Source organism: Euprymna scolopes, chromosome 27 (assembly GCF_053919585.1).
Source record: "Euprymna scolopes isolate OS-2025 chromosome 27, ASM5391958v1, whole genome shotgun sequence".
Lineage (NCBI taxonomy): Eukaryota > Metazoa > Mollusca > Cephalopoda > Sepiida > Sepiolidae > Euprymna > Euprymna scolopes.
Window position 1 is genome coordinate 18,649,669 of NC_136508.1, and position 9,935 is coordinate 18,659,603.

Consider the following 9,935-nt stretch of genomic DNA (forward strand, 5'->3'; position numbering starts at 1 on the left):
CGTTCTCTTATATAAATATATATATATACACATATGTATATATATATACATATGTGTATATATATATATATATATATATATATATACTTATACATATTACTATTTCTATCGCCAAGTACATTGCCATTATTTGAATATTAACAGCTTCAAATAAAGCAAGAACTAATGATTTTTTCAGCAATTCCGAACGTATTTGATAATTGTTTGAATAGAAACATACACCTTTTAATATCGCTTTTTTCTATCAATGAAATATATTCATTGTCTTTTTTACTGAATGCCGTTTAGTCTTACCCGGAATTTATTTCTGGTGGCGTTTGTTATATAGTATGTCCATTCATTTATTTTTCTACTGTTTTCTATGCCCTATTCTATCAGATTTTTTTTTGTTTATTTTATTTAATAAAAAAAATCTTGCTTTGATTCGTTTGAACAGTTCTTGATATTTCTGAAGAAAAATATAAAAGAATTACTTCACTGGACTTTTCCTAAAAATGCGAACAAAGGTATCTTTTTTTTCTTTTTCTTTTCTTTATAACTTTAATTAATGTATATATAACTCTACCCACAATATATTCCTTACAATTTAGTAAGTTTAAGCAAAGGAACAATGAATCTATTTTTAATTTTTTCTTTGAAAGCATTTCCTGTGATTTTTCTGGTCATTGCTTTGAGCAAATATACTATTTACAATTACACCATTGCTCAAGAGTTCAATCCCCAGAATAACCAATGTTCTGTATTATTATAATGCTCTCCTGACCACTCAGAAATTCTTGCTTACATGCTAGCGAGCGATTTGTCTTCGAGAATCTGGGGATTCCATCATTTAAAAACGAATAACATGTTAATATATATATATATATATATATATATATATATATATATATATATAGAGAGAGAGAGAGAGAGAGAGAGATAGATAGATAGATAGATAGATGTATAGGTGTGTACTAGCAAAAGTACCCGTCGTTAATTGGGTTCAAAAACAACCTACAGAATGGATTCTGATTTATGAAAGTATGATAGGTCATGAAAAGGAACGGTTTTAAAGAGATAGCTTCGAATTAGGGGGTATCAAAAACAAAGTAAAATATGACGAAAGTAAAAATAAAATATATAAACCCCATAATTTAATATACCATACCTGTTAACACTGAAACAGTTATCACAATATTCTGTGGATCTATATTAAAACACCCTGTGAACTTTTGTAACATATTTCTATTCTATGGAGGTCAGGCGCGAACGAACACTCCATAATTTTATTATACCATATTTCTTCAAACTGAAACATAATTATTAAGGTTACTTACGCAGATAAATATGAAAAGTCTTTATTAAAGGGTGTACCTATTTCCATTCTATGGAGACCAGGCGCGAACGCAAACCCCACAATTTTATTATACTATCCTTATATCAGTAAAAACATACTTATCAAAGTATTATTATGTACATCTATATCGAAAACGCTTGTAAACGTTTTTTTTTTTTTAAATTTTAAATGTTTTTATTTCCATACTTTGTGGACCAGGCACGAACGCAGACCTCACAATTTTAATTAACCACCGTTTTGCCAGATCAAACATACCCATTCCTGTGTTTCGATAATCTTCTATGATTATATATAATCAGTTTTTTTTAATAGTCAACCATATAGAAGCCTATTCGTGACCAGACACACACACACAAACACACAGATTCAGCTTTATATATATATATATATATATATATATATATATATATATATATATATATATATATATATATATATATATATACTAGCATAGATGCCCAGCGTTGTCCGGATGTTTGGAGGTGTGTGTTGAGCAAAGAAAAAAAAGTGGTAGTAGGAAGGCCGGCTCGAATACGCACCACGAAGGAGGAAAAGAACCTGAAAAACAGGACGTCTTTGCTGTTACGACCTCCGCCAAACCGTAAGTGACGTAGGTTAAAATTAAGGTTAGAAAATCGAAAAGAGGGAATGACTTTTCAAAATATCGGTAAAAAAAGCGACACCTCTCTGCAGAAAAGTACCTAGTTGAGGGTGAAAAAAATAATCTTTTTTATCCATTTTTGGGGGTATTTGTCGTCTGAAGGGTCAAGCTTCAAAACGATAATTATATTTTGAAAATCCGTCGCCTCTGTCAGAAGTTTTAGGCAGACATGCAAACATAAATACATTAATTTATGCATTAGTAGCTGAAATTTTCGACGCAATCCGATAAAAAAGCTTTCCCTATCTCTGAATACCCTTTATGTTAAATTTAAAATGTTTAAACCAAAAATTTTCTGAATAATTTGGTAGAGACCGCACAGGTCATTTTTGTTTAAATTCAATTCCTGTTATCACCGCTTGACATATATTTTTTGTGGATCTAATTAAGTTATTAAGTTAGATACATGTCAAAGAACCTATATATAAAATTTCAATTGTTTATACCGAAAAGTAGTGGAGGAGTTTGATAGAGTTCTCAAAAGTCAAATCGTTAATCTTTGGCCCCTTAACAAACACATTTCTGGCTGAAACAGATTACTAAGGGTTCTCTTACTTCAATACTCTGTATATCAAATTTCGAGTCTGTAGACTGAAAATTGACGGAGTTATTGTGTCGGGAAATGTACATAGACACACACACATACACACCTATCCTTTCACAAAGATACTAAAAAACAATGATAGAAATGGGAGAGATTCACAAGCTACAATCTCATGCAATCTCATGCAATCTTCTTTAATATGTATATCTTGTTATTTGTGCTGTTTGTAATTATTATGGTTTTTACTCGGTTATTTTAGTCCTTATATTCAGGTTTTACTTACTTCAGGCAGTGCCATGTCGTCAGCGCTAGGTATACGTTCTTGGACAAAATGAAGCGAATGCCCCTTCTATACATGTAGGCTTCCCTTTGAAACCCCTGAATGGATAATCACGTAGGAAGGTATTGGTGTGTTCAGCCTTTACATAAAGTCACTTTGATCTATTGTGCGTAATTCCTATTTCTTTTTGTTATTTTAATGGATTCCCCATCATGGCGGAGCCTTTTAAATCCGATAATGATCGTTCACCAATCTTTATAATCATCATTATTTCTTTTTTTACATTTATCATGCATTGGGTTATATATACAAAAAGATGGAATACTGCTACCATATCTGGACAGGGGCTGCTAAAAACAACCTATCCTGCCTTGACAGAGTACAAAATAGACTTCGTTGCTTAGTGGGGGATACCTTTTTCTCTATCCTGCAACCTCTCTCCCACAGAAGAGGCGTTGCGAACCTATCCTTGTTTTGTCGATATTTCCATGGCAGGTGCTCGTCTGAACTCCAACCTCTGGCCCCCCTCGCCAATCTTTCACGAAAAACACCCGTCTAGCTGAATCCACTGTGAAATATTTCCCCCACACTATATCTGTGCCTAAATCAAAACGTGGATTCCATGAACAAAGCTTCTTTCTTAGAGCTGCACCCCTGTGGAACTCTGTTCCGTCTGCCTGCTTCCCACCTGCCTAAAAATAGTATGTTTTCAAGTTCAACGTTAACGCATTCCTAATGAACCGCCCCCTTTAGTAAACACTTCATCAAATCTTCACACTAACGTAATGTACTTGCAATAACCCTTATCCATGAGTGGCTTCCGGGCCTTGATAAGTGGTGACCACCGAGTACAATATATATATCTATATATATATATGTATATATATATATATATATATGAGTGTATATATATATATATATATATATACATGTGTGTGTAACCATGTGTTTAAATAAGCAAACATAATTACCCCCCCCCCCCAGAAAAAAATAAATAAATAAAGTACGGACAAATAATTGACAATCCTAACATAATAGTTCCAGACACCGATCGTATACATTGTAAACTGGGAAACATATAATATACTTAATCTAAAATGTAAAAGAAAAATGGAAGTAAATGTATATGAAATTAACTGTTTAGATTAAATAGAAATATATACACTACTTAGCCCACAGTTTTTGGTGAAAAATCACACACCTTACTTAAATAATAAATCTTACCTTAGATTAAATTCACCATGTGTTTCTTTTTAGTAATATTTCTGAAATAGTATTGGACAGACTTATACCAGTTTTATTATCTCAAAGCAAACATAATCTTTTGGTTTCTTCTTGGGAGGTGATAGATTGGTGTCAGCGAATTCCTAAATACTAAAACATGCAATTCATTATGTTTTATATTATCTAACTATAAATTATTAACTATTTCAGAAAGCACTAAAATAAGGGAGAAATGAGACATATGGAACCTGATTAGAAATAAAGATTTAAAAAAAAAACTAGAGAGAAAAAAAACTTAATTAGATATACTAATGAATAATGCACAGTATGGTGTAATCCTCTTTACAGTGAACATATACGGCATAATTTCCCTAAAAACTTTACACACTCATTTACAGGCAAGAGATCAAGTAAAACAATTAATTAGAAGAAAGTTAAAATTACGTACTCCAAGGTTATACTAATAAATGTAAAATAAACAAAATAGGTGAAGATAATTCTGAGAGAAAATATAACTGTAGAATCGTAGAGAATTGTATAATTTCTGAAATTGTACAGTAACGGGGGATAATAGTAGATAATAGTACGGGGATAATAGTAAAAAGATGTATCTAAACAGAATTGAGTACTTATTTGAGGACAGAAACTGAAACGACGTAGTATCACGCAAATGTGGATCAGCGAACGATTTAAATCGGGACTAAGACAACGATAGAAATAATGACTAAACAAAATTAATTATAAATGTAATAAGAAGAACACAACTGAATTCAGTTCGGAAACTACGTCAGAATAGAAAAGAATTTGAATTTAATGGGCAATAGAAGATAAAGCTAGGAAGTATGAATCGAGTAAATAAAAAAATGTAACCTATGTTTGCTTGAAGCATACTACCTAGTGAATTCTAAAGATAATTTTTTAAAACAAAAAGTATATGTTATACAAAACTGTATGAATTGAAATGAATTTATGTTATCGCACTTAAAATCTGATATAATTGAATTGAAAAATTGAAAGAATTAAAGAATATTTTAAGAGTGGGATATAAGTTTAAAAAACATGTTAACTTTAATATTAAGATTTTTAAAATTCAATAAATATTATTAGACTATAAATTTAACATATGGAAACAAAATAACTATGACATTGATAGGAGTGATTTTTATTTTTTATTTAACCTTATGAGCAATAAATAACAACCGAGTAATATTAGTAAGAACAACAAAAAAGAAGGATTTACGTGGAAATAAAATTAATCAAAATATAAAGAAAATAATTAAGTGAAAAATTGAACAGAGATTTTTATTAAGAATGCAATGTAAGAACTAAAATCAAAACACTATAATATGAATGCATAAAGTTTCAGTAAATTGATAAATTAAGAAAAATTACAAAATAGAGTTATCTCCCTTACAACGTAAAGATACATCGACTGTTAATGCAGAGGAAGATTAAAATAAAAATACATTGATAATGATGAAAAGTAAAAAAATAAATAAATAAATAATAAGAATGATTGAGAAAGCCAGTAGGGGATGAATATACATTTTTACTTACACTATTAATTACCAATTTAATTAGTGTTCCTTGTTAAGCAACATTAGATCGCTACATCTATACAAAGTTTATACGAAACTATCCTTGATTAATCCATGGCATAATAGGGGGAATTGCAACGGTTTTTTCCTTGTCATGCTGAAAAAGTAATATTTTCTCTTCCCTTGTCCTGCATGGAATTCTTTAACGAATAGTGCTATCGTTTTTCCACAAAATGTCTAACTTCCTTGTGAATAGTAAAAACAACTTTTTAAAATATTACACCCAGAAACGTTACGACCAACGAAAACCATTATTACTAGGTCTTTCTCTCCAACATCACGGGTCTACCTTCCAACCATACAGAGGTTCAAATCCAATTACCTGTGATCAAACCTTACATATTATTCTTTTGTGAAATTGCCAATGGCTCCACTACTTCATTAGTCGATATATCGATCAAAAGGTTATGCATCCTCAGCTTTCTAACATTAAGTTAATGAACGCCACATACATGAAATATCTGCCTACATCAACCCTACCGACCTTAAGCTACTGAATCTAATTAAACCCTATGCTTGGCCTTTCGGGACAAAATATTAAATCTAGATATGGAGCTACAAAATTGCCATCCCTACCCCACATAACCACATCATCATTTCCCATATTACCTGGTTGGATGACACACCCCTACTTTGAACACTCACTTTTGATCTAGGACCACTTGCACTCTTAGAATTATCATCTCTTTCTCCTTCATCGACATATTTATTTGCACAAGAGTTACTTGATTCAGAACATATATCTGATACACATTCGCTTTTGTTTGAATCAGAATTTTTCACTTCATCCAAAGTTTGTGGCACCGTGAACTTCTTTGTCTCGCTATTTTACCTGTCGAATTGCTTGGTCCGTTACTAGCTGACCTGCTGGCGACTTTACTCTAAAAAACAACTCACAACTTCGCCAAAATAAAGAAAACAATCTGCAAAACGTTAGGTTTGCGCTAAATTGAGGATAAGTAGCGCTTGGGTAGTTATTTTTTAGCTCCCTGACAACACAAAAGCACGTGATCGGAAAAATATCGGTTTAGCGGTAATTCGGTATATAACATTTTCGGAAATAACCGGTATATCGATATATCTGTCTGGTAGGGTTAAGATTGCTTCCCTTGCGCCAGGGAAAGTTGCAAAAGAAGATGTAAAATTACACCGCATGCGCTCTCGTGTTGTATATCGAATCAAACTGACCAAATCGCGATTGCCTATGTCTCGGCTAAGATTTACGTTTGTCATGAACCAACGTTCACAATGTTGATTGGCTGGCCTACTCAAATAAAGCGGATTATAAATGAAGGTCCTGGGATAATTATCCCTAACCTATGATCTAAACAAGCTTTTTGATGAAGACTCTCGGGTACAATGCCCAATTTGCAATTCTTCTCGACTTTTTCTTCTGCCGTTCTTCTGTTAACGTTCCGCTAATAGATTGCGACTTTGTAATCACAATTGCATATATATATATATATATATATATATATATATATATATATATATATATATATATATATATATATATATATATATATATATGAGAGTGAAGGAAGGAAAATGTTTGCCAATTTTTCGGTAGTTATCGTCAGAGACGTGGAGAATAAAAATGACACAGTGAAAATAGGTCGCCTCTGTCGAAAGTTGTAAGCATACACGACGATGATTGAAACGTCTTGTCAGACAATTTCCACTCCCTCAAACAAATGCTTTTTTGTATCTTTAGTCTTACCGGCGAATTCACACGCTCAAGCAGACAGGACACTGAAGACGGCTATTGATATACACATATATATGCAAAAATGCAGACACACATAGGCATACACATATATCCACAAACATATATACATATACACATATATGCATACATTATATATGATACACATATATACACACATGCATATATACACAAATACATACACATATATACACACATATATACAAATACAAACAAACATATACATATGCACATACAAACAGGTACACATATATGCACACACACATAACCATACATTTGCCTACATATACATGCATATAAAGGCACTATATATACATATAAACATACATACACATGTGCATACATATACACATATATACATACACCCACGAACATATATATACATATATACACACAAACACACATAAACATATATACATACATATATACATACATATACCCACATATATATATACATACACATGTACATATATAAACGTACATACACATATACATACATACATACATACACACAGATACATATAATGATGGGAGATCAATTATTACATGCTTCCAGCATTTTAAGCCTATACGCGTGACAACTTTTCCATTGCTACAGGAATATTTTTTATAGACAAATGCCTGAGGGAGTATCTATACAAAGATGATGTTACGGAATTTTAGCTTTGTACGACAGCTAAATATCTCTCGTTGTTGAGATCCAGCAATAAACAAGAGCAATATCACCAGCAACAAGTTAAACTGCAGATCAGCTTAATACGTGTACTTGTCTCTCCCTTTATGTTTTTTTAAAACAGAAATTTGCTTCTCCTAGAAATATTGCCTTCGCCACGGCTTACGAGAGCCCTCTCCACCTACATACACATGGAAATAAACATGCATGCACACATACATGCATATACACAGAGTGCCATCAAACATGTATATGCATGTACAGACACATAAAAATATACACCCATACAGTCTCACATAGAGGCATGTAGTTACATATACATGTAAAATACACATGAAGGAGCATTCCAAAAGTCATATGTCCTCAATAATCAGTATGAAGATGATCGGTACAATTCAATGAGTTAGCCATTTTAAAAAAAATCCAAAACAAACAATGTGTACGAGAGACAGTCACTCGGTGAAGAGTTTGTGCAACTTTACAAAGGAATGGACGTAGGAATCAGACAGAAATAAAGTCCAACAGATCAGCACTAACACGCATGGACTTTTTTTTAATAAAATATTTTACACAAAATCTCACGTTCCGAGGACAGACAATGGTGACGATCTTCACACATGACTTTACAACTAAATATACATAGAAATCAGAAGAAAAATCCAAATACAACAGATCAGCTTTTTGAAACGACTGGAGCTTTTTTATTGGCATACATACATATATACATACATGTACTTAAACAGAGATGTTAGATTTATATTATAGATTAATCTGGGTGGTCTGTGTCCCAGATTTTTTAGGTGTGCGTTGAGCAAAAAAAAAAAATAGTGGGCAGGCAGGCTTGAACCGGCACTCGAAGGAAGAGAAAAACGTGAAAAAAAGTCTCATTTTTGCCGTTGCGTCACTTACGAAACAATAACCGGTGAAGGTTTTAATTAAGGCTAGTAAATCGAAATGAGGGGATGACTTTCGAAAATATCGGCGGAAAAACGAGCTTCTCTGTAGATAATGCCCAGGTGACGATGAAGAATTAATATTTTTACCTAATTTTGTGGTATATATCGTCAAAAGTTCGAGCTTAAAAAGATAACACTCTCGTGAAGATCCGTCGGGAGTTTTAGGCAGAAATACGTACATACACACATACATACATACATACATACATACATACATACATACATACATACATGCATTTAAACAGACAGGTTGAATTTGTATCATCGGTGTCTTACGGGGATCAAATTTATGGTGCTATCATGAAAACCATACACAAAAAATGAATCGTCTGCTGTAACAACTGCTAACAACTTTCCTCACACTATAGCTATGTCCTAACCCATACGAAAATTCTACGAGTAGAGCTGCTCTCCTAGAGGTGTAAGTGTGTAGAAAACATAAACATATCCAAGTCTAATATGGATTAAAACTTGTTGCGTACTGCATTTAAATATTCTGGGGTCGTTTGTCTCCTACTTACCAAACCTATACTCCTAATCCTTATGTGGCTTCCAGCCTTGATGAGTGATGACATCTTTATTAAAATATATATATGTATATATATGTAAACATATATATGCATATATATGCATATATATATATATATATAACTACTTAATTTACTCACATAAAATTAATATAACTACTTCATTTATTCGCATAAATTTAATATATGAAAGTATAGATTTATGCGTAAACTTTAAGTATTTACTTCAAAAGTGCACAATGCGTAGGTAGAGCTAGTTAGTACCTTATAAAATGTATATGGCGATTAAGCTACACTGAATATTCCGCGTTTCATCCCCTCTAGGATTCTTCAGGCTTATGCGCGAATTCTGTGGTTGTTTGTCGTTTTTATATGCTCATCTTCTATTGAGCTTTCTAGTCTCCACCGCA